At 49.0% G+C, this 23,960-nt stretch overlaps 1 protein-coding gene across 1 annotated transcript in view; it reads left to right on the top strand.

Moving 5' to 3' along the window:
• Positions 1-23,960, top strand: part of LOC119105419 (otoferlin) — a 283,009-nt gene that overhangs the window by 68,783 nt on the left and 190,266 nt on the right. The gene's annotated exons all lie outside the window — the stretch shown is intronic.

Raw genomic sequence — 23,960 nt, forward strand, 5'->3', positions numbered from 1 at the left:
CAACGGGTCGGCAATGTGTCAACTTGACGATCAGGAAAAAACTTCTACTTTTAACACTTTTGCTCAAACAGAATGGTAACACAGAAGAACTGGGGGTAAATGACCAGGGTAACTGACGCGCCCTTAACCGAAAACCATACGTAATAAAGCCTAGAAACCACAGAACCAATGGCCTCGCCCGCACAAAAAGGTTTGAGGCCTGTGGAAGCCATAACACTGATCTGGGTGGGTTGTTACAAATAGAAAGGAGAGCGTTCTCGGCTTTCAGACACATCAGTTACAAAATAGCATCTTAGTGGGCTGGAGTGCTCTCAAGACACGCCTAATCTAAGGTAGGAGCCGTTCTGGGCATTTTGAGATAAGAAACCAGCCCTAGGGCTTTTTTATCCGCATCAGCAGGCCAAGAATTGCTTATGTAAGCGTAATTGTTCCTGAGACTCCGGCACGTACCAAAACAGTAATTGCTGTACGATAGACAACAAAAATGTACACGATCCTGAGTGTCCCAAAGCCAAGCGCCTATATACGACAGAGTATATCCTTGGTAAAACGTCAGTAATTTTGCCTTGCGCAAGCAACTTGAACATTTTGCCGTAGATTATGATACTGACCTCAGGATTTTTAATTATTGAAGGGAAAACTGCTAAAGCGGCAAGTACAACCAGCACGCAGCAGGTGCAGAAGACACAACTGAACTTTGTCCTTGGAACTTCGTACGATAACGGGGGTCACCAAGATTGATGTCCTGGAGACCTCGATACTAACGGTCAGCATCCCGTAAAAGCTACACAAAATGCATGTTTAAAACATATACACGTATTAGGACATTTCCGGAGAAGGAGTGAGCTGCTGGTTCCTCCCCGCCCCACACGGAACGGCCTTACAATGAACATGTATTTAACCACGCAGTGTTTCATGCTGCTGTCTTAGGGTGAGTGCTTCACCTTTTTTGTACTTTTCACTCAATGTTACATCATACGCGTACAATTCGGTCAATAATACCAGTTTTCTCGAAATCATCCTGAATGACTCAGAATTTTGATTTGAAATAGCAGATCCTGCGGGAGAAATCGTATGTGGCTCCCTACTCATCGCTTTAAAAGTAATACGTTTATTTACCCTTCCAACGTGCGTGTTCTCTAATATTTGCAACACACTAATGTGTCGAAATATTTGTGTAATAAATGTGAGAAAAGACTTGAAACACTCCAGGCAACAATATACGTGAGCATAAAGCTATTACCCCGCGACCTCAACGAAACATTATACCATGGCCTTGGCGTGTGGCGTTAACCACGGTGGCTCTTTTCGAGGCACACTTTGGCTTCGGGAATGGGCGTATCACGTGATCCATGTGACGCACTGGTTTAAACCTCAACCGTTGCGCTTCTCGGAAGCGCACTCCTTCCCACTGGGTCAACTACAGACGTTTTTATATTCGCACCAGCAGAGGTGCGCACGACTGTTGCCACAACTGTGGTTGCGACCGCAGGGAAGAAGCGTAGTGCTGTCACGAAGCGTGGGCGGCGTAATTTGAACCCGAAAATAATTACAATTGATATGTCATTATGTCTTAACGGACTGCAGTGGCACTGCCCCGTGCGATCATGAAACGTACCTCACCAGAGGTTTCATCAGAGTATTTCGTTGAAATATGCCCGAAAGGTGGGAGACTCCCTTAATAGGGAATGCCCCACATTTGAAGATATTGAAGCGAGGATGTGATGAAATAAGCTCGCATAACTATTAGTGCACATTTAAGTGGTGTAGGCTGCCCTAGACAACACAATTTATGCATTCAGTAAACATGCTCAGTCATACGTCATTGTCTGAGTTTGTCATTATGCCTTACACAACATTGTGTGAGAGCCAGTTGGCGGCCGTTATGTCTGGGAATCGTGCTCACGAACGCCAGATATGAACGACTCGAAATTTAATATTTCTTGACCTTGATCACCACATGGTGTGGTGAATGGCAGGATTTGAATGGCGTCATCATGGCGCCATGGATGCTTGGGTGGCCTTGGAATAGTCATCCAGAAAAAAGTCTGCACTTTTTCGTGGGCGGGCAGCTCAGGAGCGAGAAGAGTTTGGTCTTAAGAAGGACAGGGCTGTGAGCTGCACTGCATTATCTTCGATATGACTATTTCAATTTAAAAAGCTATACAAATGTGGAACACTCCCTTAAAACACCTCGAAACGCGTACATCTCGACTGCGCGCCCGCTCGTCACACTATTCACTTCGGACTCGCCGCTGCCATGAGGGAGCCAGAGCCCCACGTTGTGAAGGTCGCGACCCCGCTTCATCAGCCGCTTTTCCCAGGTCTGTGGCTGGATAGGATTCTACAACGCTCATTTTTCAATCGCATCACAAATCTCACAATTCACCGTGCTTGACGGCGTTTGCACCTCGCAGATAGCTGACCTTCGACCCCTTGCCCGCCGGCGTCCAACGTTTGCCGGGCGGCGGTGCGTGGCGGAGGCCGACCCCGCGACCCCCGGCTCGATGGGAAAGCAGAGCTGGAGGGTCACCGCGGCTGCGCACACGAAGAATCCCGACTCGCGCCTGCGCTTCCCGCACGCTCGGCAGCTCCGGAACATTTGTCTGTGAGGCAAAGTATGTCGAATTCAGCGACCGACGCGGGGCGCAAATAGCGCTGAAAAAACTTGCGGACGGCCATTGGCAGAGAAAATTTCGACTTGCGTCACAAGCACCACGGACCCTGGAAACTCTGAGCGCGTGCGTCCACGGGCAGTCATGCACTATCGCTTCCGCATGCCGATGCGGAAGGCTTGTGACGCTTTTGCCAGACCGCCTGACCTTAACATGCTGTGCAAAGGTCGACACATGCACCGTCGTTGGGTGGTTTCGTGCGGAGGCTGGTCGCAACGCAGCGGAGGGACATTTACAGTCAGCTTTAACACGCGCGTGGTTGGCGTGTTGAGTGCGACGCGTTCAGGTGGGGGGGGGGCCAGGAATTCGAACACCCTGAGATCTCATAAACTAAGAGAGCTAAAGGCACGAAATTCACAGGGTAGGGCGGGCTCTATGCAGTGGTTTCATTTTTTAATCGTTTCCGGAGGGTGGGGAAGGGATGGAGCCGATGAAGTTCACTTGGCCTGCCCCGAAATCCTGGTTTCTCCCTGATTTTGGCTATTTCAGTCTGAATCCCCCATAACAAATTTTGTGATTCCAAAACTGTAAATGCCGAGGAGCGATTTCCCATTTGAGGACAGTGAGGCCGCATTTAGTAAAAAGCAGCAGAACAAGTTGTTTTTGTTCATTGTTGGTGACCCGAGGCGCACAAGACGGCTCATTGCGAAATGAAACGACCTGACGTGTACAGACGAGAGGCTATGAAAACATTCGTGTACGCCGCCAGGATGTACTTTTACAAAAATGAAACCGAATGACACGAGCAATGAAACCGAACCCAACTCATCGGACATATAGATAATTAGAAGGACATGTGGGGTAAGGACTGATAAATGTGCAGTCACCAGGGTGACCGTTTGAAAAAGTAGCGCAACTCACGGTTGTTGGAAGTTGAATAAGCAGAAATCACCATGGGCTCTTGGTGCTCCGGCGTTACGAGTGAAGCGCTTCCGTGCTTAAAATAACCGATATTCAGTATATCAGGAGGTTGTGGTCAAACGGCTCTACCATCAAAGCATTCCGATTTACCCAGTAGCGTCGGGGTGGGTTCGAGTCGCTTCAGGCATTCGCCACCTATCCCTGACTGGGATAGCCTGCGGCTAGCGGCAGCCGCCGTGCTGACGGTCAGTCGACGTCAGGGAACAGGGTGGGTCGTGCCAAGTATTGCTGACCACGGATCAATACCAGGCACCCAATGACCCAAGAGCGCTTAAATGAAAAAAAGAACAACACTGGCTTAACATAGAGGGTTGATTAGCCGATTATTCCCTTCTCTGCTCTATGCGCTTGGGGGCGCTCAAAGGAGCATTGAGCGGATTGAAGCCGGGTTTGGGAAGGGGGGGGGGGGGGGCTAAGGCCCCGAAAGTATATAAAGTGATGCCCCTGATTATATGTGAACTTACTTGTGTAAGCTCTTGTAATTACAAACAGGTAATTTTTAGGGCCCAGGTCATGACGTTCGGGTGAAATGTGGTCATACAATACGAATTTCCAAATTGGTGCGCGGTTAGTTACAGCACTTGCGTTCCAGTCCGCCCTCCCGTGGTGGTGAACTGGTGCCCGTGGTGGGTTCGGGGCGCTTTAGGCGTCACTATTTGCCTTTGATTGTCCTATCTGCCCACCGGCCAGTGGCAGCGGCCGCGCTGAAAGTCAGCTGACGACAGGCTGGAGGGGAGGGGGGGGGACCGTGCCGGGTAGAGGTGCCGATTTTATTACAAAGTTTTGGAACTTCAGAAAAGAAGTGAAGTCAACTTTGAGTATTGGGCGGGCAGGAGCAGGGTCAGGGCCATCTTTGTATTTTTTGGAGAGCCGATATCACTTGGTCGTATCGCAAATTAGTATGCATTTCAGCTTATTTACTGCCGGTTTTTCAAAATAAAAAAGTTCCCTTTTATTTTGAAACAGAATCATTAGTTCAACAATGGTTGCGTTACAAAATGCTCATTTTTGGACAAGCTGTTGATAGAACGCACCAGAAAATGATACTTTTTGAAACAAGAGATCATTACCCACGATCATTACCTTTCTTTTTGTTCGATTCGAGTGATGGAATGCTGCGACGCTAGAAGTGGCTTGGGTTGTTGGTCGTAGTTAATTTGGTATTAAAAAATACGTGGAAAATTTTGGACATCCTGATCTTTTGAACACCTTTTAGACGGACAGCTAGCCCATCCTTTAACTTTTTAGAATGGACTTTGGACAAAAGCTTACAAAGCATGGCACCTCTGGTGTTGTGCATACGGCACTTTCAATATTCGCCTCCAAATTTTGCCGTTGACCTGGATTGCGCAATCAGATCGTAATGGTGAGGACTCACATAGAAACACTGCATAGCGTAAGCTCTTATCTCAGGTATCAAGCCTTTAAAAAAGTTCGGATTAAATCTTCATTAAAAATGTACAAAGCTGCCTGTTTTATTCATGAAATGGCACTTGTGATTAAGGACAGACAATGCTGCAAAATGGGACAGCTTTTTAAAGCACAGGGTAGTCTTAGATTAAAGTTGATCCCTCGTACATTCTAAATTGAGTCGGTTCATTGCAGACATTCTCCAATTTGCGCTCACAGTGGAGTTTCACAAAACAAAGCTGCAGCCAGCACCCTTACGAATTCACATGTCATAAAAACATGCTAAACCTGCGTGGAAAAAATATGACTTTGAAAGTCGTTAGTTTGACATGCCTCCTTTCTAAGTCATCAGTGATTGCAGAAGGATTCGGCGAAATTGGGAAGTTTATGGTTTCTGAAAGCTGTACATAAAACACGAGCAAACGTTCAGGATCTTCGATCCGCGTGTTTACCTAGCCACTGTTCTGGTGTCGTCTGCTGCGTGATAGCTCTGCTGAACAGTCCAGCAACCATCGTGTTGCGAGCAAATACAGATAAAACGTGTTTTGACCAGTGGTTCAAAGATGAAAGTCCAAGATGGCTTTTCACCTGGCACATTATAGCATAGCAAAATAAAGAAATGAAGGAGAAAGCATGTGCATCTTGCCGCTAAACACGCCGGCCATGCGTGTAATACAAACGCACAAAACACTTAAGCGGCGCTTAGAATCTAATGCACCCTTAAGGTTGAAAACATCAGCATTCAAACGGTTAAACATTGCAACCAAGCCACAGTCGGCACCCACCGGCATCGGCTCGGGCGCGAGACTGGGTGATGTCGTGTGTGTTTCGTGTAGTATGGTCGTGATGCTGTCTTGTGTGTGGTCCAATGGCGTCGTAAACGCGCGGTGGATTGCCTGTTGTAAAAATACGCTGTACGGCGCACACAGTATGGTATTCTACTGGTCCTTGTGCTGCATCCACCCGAGCTGACCGATAACATAGATGTGGTTGTGTTACCTCCGACCGCTAACAACCAGAATACCAAAGTTGACGATTTTCTGCAGCTGTTCGACTTGGAAAACTCTGAACAACCCATAAACCGTCATGCAATAACGGTCGACAGAAAGAACCAGTCATAGCATGATTACTTCTAGCGCGTACGCAGCAACAGCGTGCTGGGCGTGGGTAAGAACGGCCCAGATGGTCGTGTGTTTTGTGTTGAAGAGATCAATGTGCGCCTGGTAATCAAGATGGCCATGCATTTGGAGACGTCGATGTCTTACCATCTCGGCGTCTACCACTGCGGTCCCACGTCCCAGACAAAGTTGTGATGCGGACGAGGCTGCTCAACAGTTATGGTGCCATAGGTATCAGGCTGGATCCCAGTGTAACATAATATTTAGTGAAGGGAATCTAGAGCATGCATTTATGATATATGATGTTTGCTAAATCGTGCTTAGGACCAAAATTGAGAGCCGTCAGCGAACTGAACAATAGTGACACCGTAGAACACGAAGAGGCTCAGATCGTTCTCAAACATGTACAACACGCGGCTGGAGCCCCCTACGTTTTCAAATAGTCTGACTTTGTTCTTTGGCAGATACAAAATGTTGGAACCATCAACACCTCGCAGTTGCACCTGGTGCCTGTATCCCGCCAAGTAGTCAGCGAACCAGTCGGTAGACAACACGATCGGGGCTTTTCCTAGGAACATAGATCGAAGGGCACGAAGGCATCGAGGGCACGACATCGAAACATTTAGAAAAACACCGAAGAGACAAACCTTCAATTTCCACGATTGTTCATCACGTGCAAGACGCGATCAGCAACGAGGTTAAGGGCTGTAGCAAAGGCCCCGTCCTCAGCGGTTCTTCCTTGAAGCTCCTTCAACGAAGCTTCAGTGGTACTGCTGAGGAGCTCCGGGTATCGCGACCTCGCGGCTGCCCTGTACACTGACTCACATTTACCCCACGCTGGAGGGTAAACCCGCCAGCCGCAGGCTCTGGAAGCAGTAACTTACAAACGTCTTTAGTCTCGAACCGTGGTTTAAGGTACCCTCCATCAGGGATCAAGTATTCTTCTCTCAGATCTACATTTCTCCTGGCATGGCGGCTTACCCACTCGATTTACACTGACGCCAGCAGCCATCTTAGGTGTTGCCCATTTCTGAAAGGGTAACCGGTTTGATGTACCCTCTGCGTGGCGGTAAATGTTCTTGTTCACCCTTAGGTTGTGAGTGAATCGAGCCCCCAGCAGGCAGACAGACACATCCCAATCAGTTTAGCGGTTCTGGCAGGTTTGCTAGGCGACTTCTTCCATTGTTTTTCTTCTGCGTTGCGAAGAAAGAAGTCCTCTAATCTAGTCCGGCTATGGCCTAAGATAACCTCACGCTGTCGCCCTCTCACTGCGTTGTTTCCGTTAAACTCAAATATTCCTCTTAGACAACCCTGTTGTTGACCCAACACACATTTAGCCTTGACCGGGCACACCTTTAGCCTTCAGTGAGATATCATTGCAGTCTTTTTAATGTAAACGAAAATACTATTTCTTGAGGAGCAACCCTTTTGTGGCCCCGTTCGTGAAACACGATTAGTTAATTTGCGGATATAGATGAAAATCTGCTTTCAGTGTACCCGCCCCCGATGACCCTGCACTGGTCATATCTGGAGTCAGCCGCACTGACCTGTACCTTCACTCGGTGACCCTACACTGGTCACATCTGGGGCCAGCCGTACAGACCCATACCTGCTCCCTTCACAGATGTGTTCCTGAGTTAACCCATAAATGGTCACACCTTTGATGCCACTTCAGCGATATTTCTGAATCTATGGAAAACATCCAAACATCTCGGATCCAAAGCGACAGCGTCGTTGCCATGGCAACAACTGCCGGTGTCGTCAGTCAAATTACGTCAGCCTCGGCATTTTGCTATTTGATGCGGAGGGCTGGTGCCAAGGTTATGAAACTGGCGCAGGAAGTGGGGCGTCACGACGAAATTACTTCAACCAGCCAGACTTAAATGGTTACAAACAGTTGTCCTGCGACCCGTTGCTTTTCCTAAATCGTGTCGCTCCCTCGGCTCGAGGGAGGCATCTCTGTCTATTTCTGGTCCTTTCCTATATCCAATGCCAAAGTCACGTCCTACCCAATCCCTCTCCGCACGCGTAGTACCCCGCTTTGACCAGACACAGCACGGGATATTCGCGCAGGGCGAAGTCGGGCAACCGGCCACGCTCGACTGGTACTTCCCGGACGCAAATGCAACCAGGCCGGGGCCGGCGGCGGGACGATCAGGGCATCGTAAGTGGGCGAGCACATGTCCCCCCCCTCCCCCCCCCCCCGAAGCCACTCATCGCTAAGGACACCGCGCCGCCGAGCTGATCCCCGATCAGTGCTCGCAGAATCCCCGGCAATACTCGATTTGCCTCGAACCCATGGGTTGGAGATATAAAGCTCGGTTAGCGTTGGCGTGTTGGGAACGGTGGCGTGGGATGAAATAGGAGCATGGACCGACAACATCATCGAAGTTGTAGGCTGTACAAAGGACTGAGACGGATGGTTAGTCGCCAGCTCTTGACAAAGCTGGTCACTATGTCTTCCATGCTCTATAGGTACACAGCAAAAGCTATCCTGGGGAGACTGCGTACCAGTTAAGGTCACATATTCTTTACCAACGCGGCGCATGGTGGCCGTCTCCTCGTACAGCTGGGGTTTGCGAAGGGAGGCTGGTGCTCGACGCTCCTGGTCAGCCTCACCTCCGCCTTCTAGGCTTGTCCCTGACCTTTGGAACAACCACATCCGTGGCAAAACTTCGTTTGTGTTAGGTTTAGCAGAGTAATGTTCATTGACCTATATAGCAGATTTAGCGCAGCAATATTCCGCTTATGTAGGTATGATGTGGTGAAAAAAATCAGGCGTCTTTTATACCACCTGCCTTGGTGCACTGAATACGGCGAGCAATGATGCATACAACAATGCGCACCAGGGCTGTAATTTTTCAGTTGGGGGAGGGGGCTCTAGATCCCCTCCCCAACTTTGGCTCCAGTCCGCTAAATTTTAGAAGAAAATGAGCCAAATCCGGGGTGAAACTCGTTTGCCGGAGTGCTTTTTGGGTAGGTTACAAACTACAAAACTACGTCCCTGATGTGGACCTAACATACACACACCATTTGTATACGTGTTTAATATGAGATGCAAAAATGTGCTGATCCCGATATGATTATTCCTGATAGCGTAATATGGGGAATATGAACGAAGACGCCCGATCTATCTGTCAGTGGTCGAGATGGCTCTTACTGAACTTGGTAAACAAAATATGCCCCTCAAATTGTCCTCGGGTTCAACGAGAGCGTAGTAGATGAACACATTCACATTCGTTTGAACTTTAACGAATGGAGAGAACGTGACCGCCGCCCGGAAATCTGCAGTTCAGTCTGGTGAAGTAAACTTCCCCAATTCGATTATCGAAGTCCTGATAATTCAGGCTCTGAGTGGTAATACGGGTCACGGGACTCCGTGTCATGAACTTCAAAGACGTGAGCCGGGCCCCGACGCTCGGCAGGGCTGGTTCTCCCTCCGTCGGCTACGCCTGGCGGCCAACATAATCGGTGCTGTGGAGCTCTTCGCGTTGCCTCTTACTAAATTTGGCTTCAACGCTGACCTTTTAAAATCAAGCGTGCTGAAGAAAAGTAGCCCATGAGGCTGTGTACATGCAAGAGAGTGATTAGGTAAGGTGCTTTTAAACGTGTGCGATCTCTCTCCAGCAAACACGTTAGAGAAAATAGCAAGTCAGAACACTCTCCGACAGCATATGTGGGCGTGATGCGAAACAGAGATGTGGAAAAGTGGGGGGATGTAGGCACTGAGGTGGAATGACGGACGCACGTACGTGAGCTGGATGGAAAGAACTTGCTGCAGGAGACTGCACGTCCCCAAACGGAATGGGTAAGATTCTCGACCCAAACTGAAGTCACAAAAGTAAGAAATGTGAGAACCATGTTCATGTCATGCCATGCTTGGGCCTCTTGTGTTGATTCTCGACTCAAACTGAAGTCACAAAAGAAAGAAATGTGAGAACCGAGGTCATGTCACATGCTGGGGCCGCTTGCGTTGGTCGATGGTCGTTGACAATGAAAGGAGACATTACAAGTATGATGACGACAGTCCACACCGAGGTAGTAAAAAACCCTGTGTTAGTCAATGTCCCCGGTACCTAACAGGACGGGAAAAGGGAGTGTCGGGGGGGGGGGGGGGGCTCCACCCTATTTCAGCCCGTGATACCGAACGAGAGTCTCTGCGGCGATGAGGGATCTTGTTGCGTCATTTCGGGCTCCTGCGTCGTCCCGGGGACAACTGGCCGGTCAAAGGACGCCCGCGCCAATGAGGGGTGCTTGGTGCATCCTTCATAGAGCTTCATGACCGACCAGGCAACCCCATCCTCGTGTCGCCAGAATGACTACCGACAGAAACCCGTTCTGGGACAGAATGGCCCTTCAGTCTTTTACCGGGAGCGATAATGTGAACTATATGCATCTAGGGTTCTTTCCACTGGGCCGTCATCCAAAGAAAAGAAGTGGTTCTCACAAGTGTTCAATAAAAGGACCGAGACGGGATCAAAAACGAAAAAGGCCTACTCATGTTAGCCTGAGAATGTCCATCGTTCTGCAGGATCGACTGCTGAAACAAATTACATTACTAAGTTTTGAACCTCAGCACTCGCGATGGGAGCAATAACAACGACGGCCGGCTCGCATTTCCCTAAATCAGAACGGCATTGGCCGCTTGCAGATAACACATGCCGGGCGGCGCCGGGGGCGCGAGAACGAACGTCGTGGAGTAATACTTGTTTATTTGTTTATTTGTTTATTTAGGGAAAACATTCCTCAGACAAAAGCTCAGTTACGGACGCAGTCCAGTTTTAATAACAATAAATATACGACACACACGCAAACAAAAAACCTAACCAAACACTCACACACATGCACACACACACATACCCATTACACACACTCGCGCATCAGGTCTCAAAGAAAATGTTCCACATGTGCTGCGAACCTAAACAAATCAGATCGCAATGGTTTTGTTGGATGCAAAAAGTCAGTAGGGGCTGGCCAGCCTATGGAGACTGCAGTGCTGTGCGTCGGGATTTTTGTTTTGAAGGCTGGCCACGTGCGTGGCCAAAACTGTGTAATTTTTTTCATTAATCGATTCTGACTTAAAGTTGAACAGTCCCATTATAAACTGGTTTGAACATTTTTATACCATTTTTTACCCCGTTTAAATCTAGAACCTACGTTACCGAAATCCTTAACATGCCTGAAAACCCGAAAGGCTGGAAATAGGAATCAATGGAAAAGAATAGGTCACATTCTCTGAGTACCAGCGGTTTATAAAGAACCAACTGGACCATCGCAAAATGAATGGCGCCGGTGGTTAACTCACACAATGATATAACACCCGCTTTCTTTAGTCGATTGACTTCAAAATATAAACAGAATTGCATCATCACACCAACCGTTCTTGTGGTTTCGGTTCCAGTTAAAGAATGCATGAATAGAAATTTAAAGCAGATAGCAAATCAAGTCAAATCAAGCAGCATTCGTGGAATAGGGAGGGGGGGGGGGCTTCCAAAACCAGGAGGGTCTCTGTCAACCCTGCACCCACGCCCCCCCCCCTTACCAAGGCTCTGGCTGCGCCCCTAGATGAGTTTTTTCTTTGCCTTTCTTCCACTGCAGCATATATCCGCATATATCCGAGACAAGCGCTTGAAATTATAAACCTTGTAGTTTTGTTCTGCCGCTTTTGAATTCCAACTCACTGCATGCACTAATGGATCTCTTAACCTGTCCAAATAAGTATACCTCACGAACTAATAGGGGTGTGGCCCTTCATGTGCACGGTACAAAACTCGGCGGAGGGAGATATCAAACGTTTCTGAGCTAGCCACCGATAACTAATAGATTGCGGTATTTTAAAACGCGTCGACGTGGGAAATTGATTTGCTGACATAACAAAGCTGGACAAACGCAACTGCTGACACGCACGATATGTTTTCACCCACTTCGTACTGCATAATATTCTTTTGCGCTCAGTTACTTGAAACTTCTGCGCCGCATTGGCCTCAGAGCGATCAAAGGCACCCAAAAGAATATGGGTGTTTAGCACCAAAGCTACATGTCGTCATGTAGAATCTTTATCGTTCGGCTCTAAGTGGACGACAAAAACGGCCTGGAATAGGTCTACGCATGACTGTTCTATGCCCTCTACTCTAACACACATTGAAAAAGTGTCAGGCATGTTTTTCCCGTAATAAGACTCCACCATGCCAATTTCATATCAAACGTGCGTCCGAGTAGGCACGTCGTCAGTAACTGTACATACAAAATATCATATGATATGGTGGAACGTACCCTCGGAAAATGAGCGGGCATATTACTTATCTATGCCTCTTGTAGCATACATATTAAATCGGATATATATATATATATATATATGTATATATATATATATATATATATATATATATATATATATATATATATGATATCATGAAAGTGGTAGACAATTACAAGTTGCGTGAACGCTTGGCTTCTCTTCAGTTCTGAGGTTGCTTGGACACCCACTGCTTTGAGAAGGAGGGTGTAGCGCCACTACAGTGGTCGGAGTCCCATCGTTTAAATTTCGAATAACCCACCGTTATATCATATGCGTAGTATAAAGCGGATGCATCCAAATACACACAACGGTCTCTTTAGTGCATTCATTGCGCCGTCTGTTGTACGCGTATTGATAATTTTGGAAATGGCTATCGGCATGTTTTTCATGGCCAACGAAGATAACTTGTGTTTGACGTTCCGTATCGTATGCGGCTGATGTGTTTGAGACAGAGAGGTGGAAGGCAGCTGCATGCGTTAAACCAGCAGCAGCGTTCAGGTGCGGGTGGAGGATGCTCAGTGCTTTAGAAGTAAATGCTCGGTGAAATGTATTTCGGCTCGTGTTGAATGTAGTGCAACGAATATTTAGAGAACATTCATATATCTGAGCTCGAATGTAAAACGCTGAGTAGCGGTCAGGGTAACATCACATGAGCACGTGAAGTAGATATTTTTGTGTTTTTGGTGTAAAATAAATATAACATACGGAACAAACAAAAAGGTTTAAAAATGTGGATAACGCAATATAAACATAGTTGCTACGACAAATTACTCATAGCATAGCTACATGTACTATCTAACCCTTTTTGTGTGTATTTCTGCCCGTCAGTCATGGTTTTCCCCACCGCTAATATAGGCGAGCATAACTTGGTGGCGATATATAAAGGTCTCGCAGCCGCTAGGTACCATTATTTTGACTTGGTTACAATGTATCGAACGCTGCAGCGAGCCACTTTTGTGGAATGTTCGGCTGAGTGGAACATTTGCCTCAAGAAACTGGCGTATCTGGACGTGACGTAATATAAAACTAACGCCCTCATAGGGGTCAAGCTCTTTTTTTAGAATTGCTGGAGCATGAGTGCAAAATCCGTTACACGTCTTTTCAAATCTATTTGGTGGTTGATCCGTCAAATACATGTAGAAAAATTCTGAAATCCGGTCCATTCCTAATCCGTATGCCGTTTGAATGATATTTTCTGGTCAACGCCATCATATGATTAATTCCATCACCCACGGAATTATCCAGTCCGAGAAGTGGTTTAATAACTATTATTTCCCTTGTTCCATTACCATCATTGCACCATCATCGGATCCCAAGGGTTAATCGACTATCGTTGCCCTTGGTCATGTTAAGCCAGACAATTTTAAATTAGCTTACGCCATGTGACTGACGATGGCACAAGCTGTGCGCATTGTGCCATGAATCGTCTCACAGCTTCGGGTCCGATAGCGCCCTTGATAATGGTAGCATCTTTGAGACTAACATGGAGCAAAAATTCACTCTCCTAAGCAGCTCAACGTTAACATCGGACGAGACTCAAGGTCAGGTTAAGGTCAAGACCAAGTTGAAGATTGTGTTCTAGGGCAAGTGAGATCAGGCCGAGCAAGGTCACTTCACGGCCACGGTCATGGCAGGGATTTATCACCACCAAATTGGAAAGAAGCAGCGTTGGTAGTTGGGTAGCTGGGAAGCTGTTCCAAAATAGTGTGGGGACATGCTGGCTCTTCATGAGCACACAAATCCTTGTCACACTTCGATAACGGAGCGCTGATGTCACCTGTAAACTAGCAAAGTATGTGGTTGTCCATGTATTTATGCTATGCCACGATGACGATAAATTGTGCGTCGCAATATCTGCATTGTTAGATGTTACCAGTACGCCGACGGGAATGTTTGGTTTCGAAATTACCTTGACGTCCTTTGAAATACTTTGGCACGATCGGAGACAAGCACATTCCCCCTCTGCTGCAACCAGATATCGTGTCTGAGGCCACTTGCAGATTGCCTTTTGCCTTTTGGGCACGCGAGGAGTTATGATTTCAGCGTGTTTTCAAGTTCAGACTCAAGAGACAATACCTTGCGAGCAGCGCAAACAGACTGGCACCACTGAATTAACTTAATACCAGCATAGGCCATCAAGACTCTTCAACTTCACTTACCGAACAAATCTAGGGCAGCTTTGCGTTACATGTTTATCTTCTCTGTTTTGCGACTCCTTCGATTCAGCGCCGTCCACGCGAGCTACGGCATGAGGTCATTCAATAGAAAATCTCACCGCGCAGGACTTAGCAACACGGGTTATGAAAGCCTGATGAGAGTTTCATTCCGGCAATTCAGTATTGTGATTCGAGTTCAAAGCCACCTTTAAATTGGCCAGGAAATCACGGGACAATGTATCTGCTCAACACCGGCGAGCCACTCTGGCCTTGAGCCGCTCGGCAGTGACGTGAACCAATGGGGCGGCCCTGATTGGTGGACAATAGGGCGGCGACTTCGAAACAACTTGGCCGCCAGCGTTACTGGCTTTTGAGTCTCGTCAGAATGTTAGGCGAGGCTGGGTGAAACTCGCCAGCCGCGCTCCGAGCCCAGAGCTCGCCAGCCACGCTTGGAACCCAGAGCTACCCAGCCGCGCTCGGAGCCCAGAGCTCGCCAGCCACGCTCCGAGCCCAGAGCTCGCCAGCCGCGCTCAGAGCCCAGAGCTCGCCAGCCACGCTTGGAACCCAGAGCTACCCAGCCGCGCTCGGAGCCCGGAGCTCGCCAGCCACGCTTGGAACCCAGAGCTACCCAGCCGCGCTCAGAGCCCAGAGCTCGCCAGCCACGCTCAGAGCCCAGAGCTCGCCAGCCACGCTTGGAACCCAGAGCTACCCAGCCGCGCTCGGAGCCCGGAGCTCGCCAGCCACGCTCCGAGCCCAGAGCTCACCAGCCGCGCTCAGAGCTCGGAGCTCGCCAGCCGCACTCCTAGCCCAGAGCTCACCAGCCGCGCTCCGAGCCCAGAGCTCGCCAGCCGCACCCCTAGCCCAGAGCTCGCCAGCCACGCTCAGAGCCCAGAGCTCGCCAGCCGCGTTTGGAACCCAGAGCTCGCCAGCCGCACTCCTAGCCCAGAGCTCACCAGCCGCGCTTGGAACCCAGAGCTCGCCAGCCGCGCTCGGAACCCAGAGCTCGCCAGCACCTTCATCAGGTCACACTGGATGCTGGATGGTGTTGCGACTGGAGCTAAACAACTTAACCCACTTTACGAAAGTGAAGTTGGTTAGCGCCGGGGCATCCAAAACCCGTGGTTGACCCTGTGGAAGAATGAGTTTGGACAGTGCCGATCGCGGCCATTGCTCACTCGTGGATTTAACGTGTCGAACATTTCAACCACGCTACCACGCAATAATGTCCTTTGCAAGATGCGTTGCTTTACCCAGTATCCAATCAATTGGCAGCAAATTTGATTCGCTCGCAAATTAATAGAATTCGCATGATGCAACACGAAGCCATCCCATCTCATTGCCGCATAAGTGGGCCACACGTCTTTTACAGTCTCTGCACGGCGTCGCATTAGGCTGATGGCAGGGTGAGCATGGCTTGGAGTAGAATGCCGACTGTAGACTGGCAGAAACTTCACCCAGCGAAAGGATGCATGCAGTGGCTACGTGTATCGTCCTCTTTCTTCTGCCCATGTTTTACCGAGTGTGACTTTTTCGTATTTTCTGTTTTCAGGAAGACATATTGCCTTTCGCTTCCGAAACATGCCAGAAATTTTCGAACAGCGTCCTCCAGGCCGGGAGAGATTGAACGTTCAGCGGCAGACGTTGGGCACCCAACGGCAGACGTCGAACGCCCACCGACAGGAAAGACCGTTGGGAAAAACAGAAAGAAAAGATCACAAAAAAGAAAACGGAGCTCGCTGAAAGGAAGGACCGAACACTCACTGGCACAAAAGGCCAGGCGCCTAAGGGCAGCACGTCCTGGCGCCGACGGAAGGAACTATAGATTCTTTTGATGGCTTTAAGGGCGGATTACATTTTGCCAGCATCCATGCCGAACTCTTGGCACAAGTCATGGAAAACCTTGAATGCCAAGAATGCCGCGGATGCAGATGAGTAATCGTGTTTTATTGAAACTCGAACGGAAATCGTTGACAAATTTCTGATCAATACGGGCCTTTGGTGCTTTAAGAGCTCAAATGCTCGCGAACTATTATTTCATTAAAAAAAACACGTGTCATACTTTTCAATTAATTGCGTTCACTTTCAAATGATTTATGTGTTATTGATCCAGGATGGGGTCGTTCCAGATGATACTGAATGTACTCTCTGTCTCAGTAGTGCAGGCGGGGAGGGGCACAGGGGGCAAGTGATCACCCACCCCCTGAGGTTCCGAGGAGCCCGAAAGATCCCTCGGAACCTACGGTAAACGGCCCGATTTGCGGCCTATGGCTATAGGGATACAATTAGTTATATAGATACGATTAACGGCCTGTATTTCGTTCAGACACCAGCAGTAAAGCACCGTCGGCTCCGTGGTGGTAAGAGCCTAAGGACCCATTTCCCAAGCAGGGACAAAGCCGGAGCCGACGATCTACATTGCTCGGCGCCACACAGTACCTAACAGGAACCCTGTGTTGTCAAGCGGCCCCGAGTCGGCCAGAGGCAGTGTTCGAGGAGGCCCCAAGAACCTAGGGGGATCAGCGTGTCCGATGATCAAGGGTCCAATTGGAGAGTTTACAGGCATGAAGGGCTGGTCGGAGTCTTATTCAGGGGCCCAGGCCTGTGAAGACTGACCCTCAAATAGCGGTCATAGGGCCCTTTGCGCCGATCGCGGACCCCCTGAGCCGCTATGGGCCTATACGTCGGTCAGGTACCACCGCACCACATAGTCGGCTTCATGTCGGTGTGGGCCTGAGGACCCACTTCCCAATCAGTTATAAAGCCGGGGTCATTGATTTACACCGGTCGGGGGCCCTGTATCTGCCAGGGGCCCACAACACCTAACAAGGGCCCCGAGCCGACCAAGGAAAGTGCTCCATAAGGCCTGAAGAGGGGCCCGGGCGGCCCACCGGAACCGACGATCAAAGGCTCGGTTGGAAGGCATAAGGGCCCGTAGGACTGTCTGTAGGCTACATAAAGAGTCACGGCCCGTAGAGTCGTGATCTGAAATATCAGTCAGAGGTCCTCTTGCATCGTTTGAGGAACCCACGAGACATTAAGGGTCAGACATTAAGTCGGTCAGAGACCAGGAACACCGAACAGCCGGCTCCATGTCCGTCCGAGCCCTTGATACCTATTTCCCAGGCAGAAACGGGGCCTGGGTCCGCGATTTGCAATGCTCAGGATACCTGCCAAAATGAAGTGCTTCTGCGTCGGTTAGGGACCACAGTGCCGAACTGTGGCGGCAAGTGGCCCCGAGTCGGAGCGGTGTTTGAGGGGACCCAAAGAGGGACCGAAGGGTGTCGCGAGACCAAAGATCAAGAGCCCGATGGGATGGCTGAGGGGTTCGAAGGAATGGCTATAGGTGACATCAAGAGCCCCCACCCATTGGGCTGTGATCTCAAATGTCAGTAAGATGCCCTCTTGCACCGATAGGAACCCCTGAGACAGAGCATCCCTCTATTTAGGCTAGAGATCACGAATAACGAACTGTCGGCTCCGCGTAGGCCTGAGCTCCTGTATCGTTCAGGGGCCCTAAGTGCCTAACAGGACATTCTATGTCAACAAGAGGCCTTGACTCGGTCAGGGGAAAGATTTGCTCAACGAGGACGGTAGCCCGAATGACAGAGGGTCTCTTGCGTTTGTCGGGGCCTGCTGTCATGGGAAGGAAACGTACGAAATTATGATGAGTGCTCACATTGAGGTAACAGAAGATTCCTGTGTCAGTCGAGGCCTCGGTACCGAAAGGTGGGGTTCCCAACCATTTCCCGACATGTGCCCGTTAATCCCAACTGGAGCCTTTGTATCAATTATTTGACCACTCGCGGCGAACAGGGATGTTGTTGCGTTAATGACGGTTCATGTGTCGAATCAGGGTCAACTGCTCGGGTCAGAAGGTCTCCCGCGTCAGGGAGCGGACCAATGCGATATAATGTATCCCGCTAAGAGCTGCCGGCCGTGGGATGCCGCCCCATGTCGCCAGATTGGCGGCCGGAAAACACACCGCGGTGGAACAGAATAGCCCATCAGCCCTTCACCGGTAACAGTAACATGGCGTGCTCAGGGGGCTCCTTTACCGGAGAGAAATAAGGGGTCTCATCAGTGCTAAATGGAGAGGGTCGAAATAAGTCAACACACACTCCGCCATCCCATGTTTGCCTAGGAACTTCAACTATTTTGCAGAATCGACTAGTGAAACAATTACCATCGAAAGGTTTGAGCTTGCGCGACGGGTGCCGATAATGTAATGGTTAATGCGCAAGCGTTAGCCGCTGTACGTCTGGTAAACCAGAGATACGGGGTTCGATTCCGCGCGGTGCCCGCCCTTCCCGCCAGGGTGAGAGGCTGGCGGCGCCATATAGCCTCAGCAGCTGAGTGCGTCATAAAGCCCCAATGACACGGCCGTTGTCTTAAGGAGCAGGGATAGTGGCGGCTTGGGTCGCAGTTTCCGTAAAATACAACGGTGTTGTCCACTACAAGTAACGTCAGGGGGCGGGCGCCGAGCGCGCAACAGTGACCGTCGTAAAGTAATGTTTCTAGGCGAATCTTTTCTTACAGCTTTTAGGTTGTCCTCTGGACAGATTAACAGTTACAGTGACATGGCAAATGCAAATTTTACCTTTACTCTTTCAGTTCCACCACCAGATTCCAGCAACACTTTGCGGTGCTGTAAAGACTTGTACGTTATTGTCATAACTCTACATACCGCGCAGGCGAGTAATATTTCTGAACGTGCGATTTGGTGGCCAAAAGTGTTCGAGGTACTTCTTTCAGATGCGTGACCATTTTCGTCCACCTGTTGGCGCGGCCTAATATTAGCCACGGTACCTACGCCGCGCGGCCTAGGGAGACTGCAACGCCTGAAATCGAGGTTTTTGTTTCTAAGACACTCGAGCGAGCGGGCCCAAAACTGCGTTACATCACTTGTGTCCCTGATCAGTTCTGACTGAATGTTGCAGATATCCAGACAAACATGGCTTGGCCATGTCAATGCAAATTGTCTAGCCGTTTTTATCTTCAGTTTATATTCGCGGAATACTTGCTGTCTCTTTACAACCCAAATAAAATTTCTGACAAAGGTGCTGAGTTCTATCGGTTTAAAAAGAGTCCACTGAACTCCTGTAAACGAAGAGCGCCGGCGGGTTATTTCATGCAGTCATTCAACGCATGATTTTGTCAGTTTATTGACTATAAAATGAAATCAGAATTTTTCGCGCGGTAGCGTTTTGCCTATATTGAAGTTATGGAAGGTAAAAATGTGTAATATATATATATATATATATATATATATATATATCCATTTACAGGAAAAAAGTGTCCTCATTAACAAGTGGGCCATATCCGGCGATTTTTTGGGAGGCCCTTTCACGACTAATGAGCCCGTTGCCAACCGTGTGCCCTCCTCTTGCCAAGGCTCTAAACGCGCCGCTGCTCTGTCTATCTGGCAAAACAACACCGAGCAGAACAAAAAGTATAACCCAATTCTGTACCACTAAATTACATCAGGGCCTTTTCCTTGACGACTACTTGGGACAATGACCATGGGCCACCACCAGACGCGGCACCACTCCCACAGCCCAGAAGACAGCAGCTCCTACTGCTGTGAACTGAGGCAGGGCGGCGATGGAATCTGTTGGCACCTGCTGGCCATGCATGTTAGGTAATTGGTCACAGTGGGTCTGTGGGATTTCTAGGCCTTCATTTCGGTGGGATTTCAGCCACTGCCGCGGAGTCCGAATGTTGTTTTCTGACTTATTTCACGTTACTTCATTTCCAGTTTGGCGAAGTAGGCCGTCGTGGTTTGCAAGGTCGGTGTAGTTCTCATTCTCGCTGAAGAAATCGCCAGAATGAACATCGAAGCTGGTTGTAGGATTTCACTACAATACGTCAGTTCTCCGTCAAGCCATGCTACCTTATACGTAATCCGAAATGTTTGGCGATCGCAATGTTGCGCTGGTAAATTTTCACAGCATTACCGTGAGGACAGCTTCGCAGTGCTAGGACCACTTCGCTTGTGCAAGGCCGTTTTTTGTCTCCCTTCCTTGTGCGGATTGTCGCTCCCGTGATATTGGGAAAGCTGGTCACGCACCCGAGAGCGCACCCCCGGGGAGGCAGATCACCCCCAGCACTCTCGACTCCCTGTTTGCATGTGCCAGCCAGCTAAAGCGCGACGAGCCGGACGACTGTCGGTCTCCTGGGCGCCTCCCGCAACCGTGTCGTGTGTCGTCTGCCGGTCTCTTGGGCGTCCCTGCACATGTGTCGTCTGCCCTGGCACGTGCGCGCGTTCTGTCCACGTCCGTGTCGTGAGGCCATCAGAGGCAATGCATTCGGCCGGGTGAGTATATGTGTGTGGGGGAGGGAGGGGCAGGACTGAGCGGCCACAGCCCCCCCCCCCCCCCCCGCCGGTCCGTGTATTAATTCCGGTTGATCTCAGAACACCACTGGTGGTACCAAATGAGAGAAGTTTTCTCGCTAGGCTGCCAGGTCAGCGAAATACCTAACACAAACATCGTGCGCCACTACGGGTGCGCGACGAGGTAGCAGCCAAGATCCTATAATAACAGCGCGACAGCTCGGTGGCAGCGCAGTAAAAAAGTTCTTGAGGTCAACTCGAAGGTCATAGGGCAGCGATGCTAAGCAAGGTGAAGGAATTACACTTCATCAAACTTCAAGCACTTTTGAGAGTGTGGCTCCGATCTGAGAGGGATTTTATGGCGATTGAATCCTCTATGGAATCTATGGACTTCCAGCTCACAATGTCATTTTCAGTTGAAATTGTCTCCCCTAGACTCCAGTCTCACCCCTCCAATTCTGATGTCTCCGCGATTTCGGCGTCGTGATTACGCCGATGCCCAAGAAAGCCAACAACTTTTCCGCAGTACGTTATCTTAAAGGGAATGTGCCACATATGAATATATTGAAACAAACAGGAGACATAATGCATGAAGCTGGGTTATAACTATTGTTTTACTTTTAAGTGGAAAAGATGGCTCAAAGTAACACAGTTTCTCTGCGTAGTAAATATGATCTTTAATACGTCATTGTTTGATTACGTCATCGTACCTTGCACAATACTAAATGAGAGCCGATTGACAGACGCTTTATCTGGAAGTCGTGCTCACGAACGCCAAATATGAACGATTCGATAATTATATTTTTCGTGGTCTTGATCGCCGTTTGGCTAATAGAATGCATGGATTTGAAGGGCGTTATTATTGCGTCATGGATGGCCGGATGATCTTGAAATTATATCCCCGAAATAGTCAGTGCAATTTCGCGGGCGCGTGTCTAAAAAACTAGAGGGGTTTAGGTCTTAAATGGAGTGCTCTCCATTTGAAGATATTGAAGCAAGCATGATATATGGTGAAAAACTAATTTATAACTATTGGTGAACTTTTTAAGGGGAAAAGACTGCTCTAGACAACACAATCTTCTGCTTAGTAAATATGTTCCTCAATGCGTCATGGTTTGATTACGTTATAGTACCTTGCACAACATTGATTGAGAGCCAATTGACGGCCGTTATGTCTGGAAATCACGCTCACGACCATAATTGCCGTATGGCTTATAAAAGGGCGGGATGTGAAGGACATAATGGCGTCATAAATGCCAAGGTGACTTTAAAATGCTCCTCCCGATATTCCTCTGCCCATTTTCGCGGGCGTGTAGCTCAGAAACTAGAGTGTCTTAGGTCTTAAGAAGGGTAGAATTGTGAACAACACCGAAAGGTCTTCAAGATGACCATTTCAATTAAAAAACCCTTATGAATTTGGAACACCTGCTTTAATAAAGGCAGAGCTGTGAACTGCACCGAATGATCTTTAAAATGGCTGTCTCAGACTAAAACTCCACACAGATGTGGAACACTCCCTCAATACATGTTTCTCTATACCCATTATATTTTCAATTTGCGGCTCCCGACCCGTTCTTGTCCTATTTCGTGTTGCTTATGTGTCGACAGCATCTACTTCTTCATGCAAGCCACTTCCGTGCTTAATGCGTATTTATCATGGTTACCAATTTTGTCTTCACAGCAGTAGTTGCCTGGGCCGGATTCGGTTTGTCGTCCGGGCGTCCGACAGCGCTAATGTTCTCCCTACGTCATGTGACGTCACTGCAGTCACGTGGTTTGTGACGTCACACACCGGCTAACGCTGCTGCGGGGATTTTTTTGTCCACCGGTCAACATGGAGAGAAAGCGCTACCAGATTTCACAAATATCCTTTACAAAGAAGCACGAGTTTGATGTGGTGGCTCTTGCATTTGCGAGTACGTTGGGTGCAGTGGGGACACTTGTCTCTAGTATCGGGCGAATGCGACGCAGAAAGAATGCAATTGGACTGCTAGCAGTAACCATGAAAAGGTAAGCGACAACGATTGGTCTCGCGTGTGGTTGCGTCACCTAGTGAGCTATTTGCGTTCGATTAATCGTGAAGGAGGGAACAGGAACGACACGTTTCGCATCTCGAACATGGGCTTTATCAATACAAGTGGGAGTTAAATTAAAGGATGGGGTTCATGCCGGCTCCAGTAGCAGTGATGGATCGATAGACGTTTTCCACTCAAAGCTGAGTGGACAAAAATGGCAAGGGAAAAACTTAATGAGATGGGAATGGGAAGACGCACTTAACTTGCGGGTGGGATTGATAATCGCAGTACCGTACAGGAGCTACACCTCGATATACCACTTTGTAGCTAGCGCGTCATGGTCGGCGGTAAGCCAGAATTAGTGTGTGGTCTGGAGTAATTAAAAGATAAAGGAAAAAAGAAGGTCAAGCTAAAGACTTTCCCACGAGCCCACACATCGAACACTCCACCAGCACGCATGACGTCACACATTCCAGCTGACAATCGATCGTGCTGACGACAGATCGAACGCGAAAACGTCTGTAAGATGAAAACACAGTAAGAAAACGTCTGTAAGATGAAAGCCTTGCAGTACATGTTTGTCGAGGGTGACGTTTTTATAACCACCGGTATAAATGCGTCGCCGACCCAAGGCCGGACCAGGACATCGAGCGAGCGGCGCCTTGTTTACCGCTATGGCGGAACACTCCATGTGACGCGGCGGCATGATTGGCCCTCAGCCCGGGCTGCGCTTATTACGCTGAGGCTGGCGGACGGTGGAGAGGGGTGGGGCTGGGGCTGGCGGCGACAGAAGTGGCACACTTGCTGAGGCTGGCGGCGGTTCAAGAGTTTTATTCTGGCTGCCGTTCAAACCAGGACCATTTGCGACCACTTCGCGCTTTTGTATGACGTGCAATTTGCCTATGAAATATTCAACCGCGCTGAACCATCAACTGAGCGTGAAATTCGTACACAGCTGCTTTGACAGACAACTTTCTGTGGACGCAAGGATTCAGTGGTCCCAATCGAAACATACCGAGCGTCTTGCATTGGAAGC

The sequence above is a fragment of the Pollicipes pollicipes genome, unplaced genomic scaffold (assembly GCF_011947565.3).
Source record: "Pollicipes pollicipes isolate AB1234 unplaced genomic scaffold, Ppol_2.1 Scaffold_6138;HRSCAF=7277_pilon_pilon_pilon, whole genome shotgun sequence".
Lineage (NCBI taxonomy): Eukaryota > Metazoa > Arthropoda > Thecostraca > Pollicipedomorpha > Pollicipedidae > Pollicipes > Pollicipes pollicipes.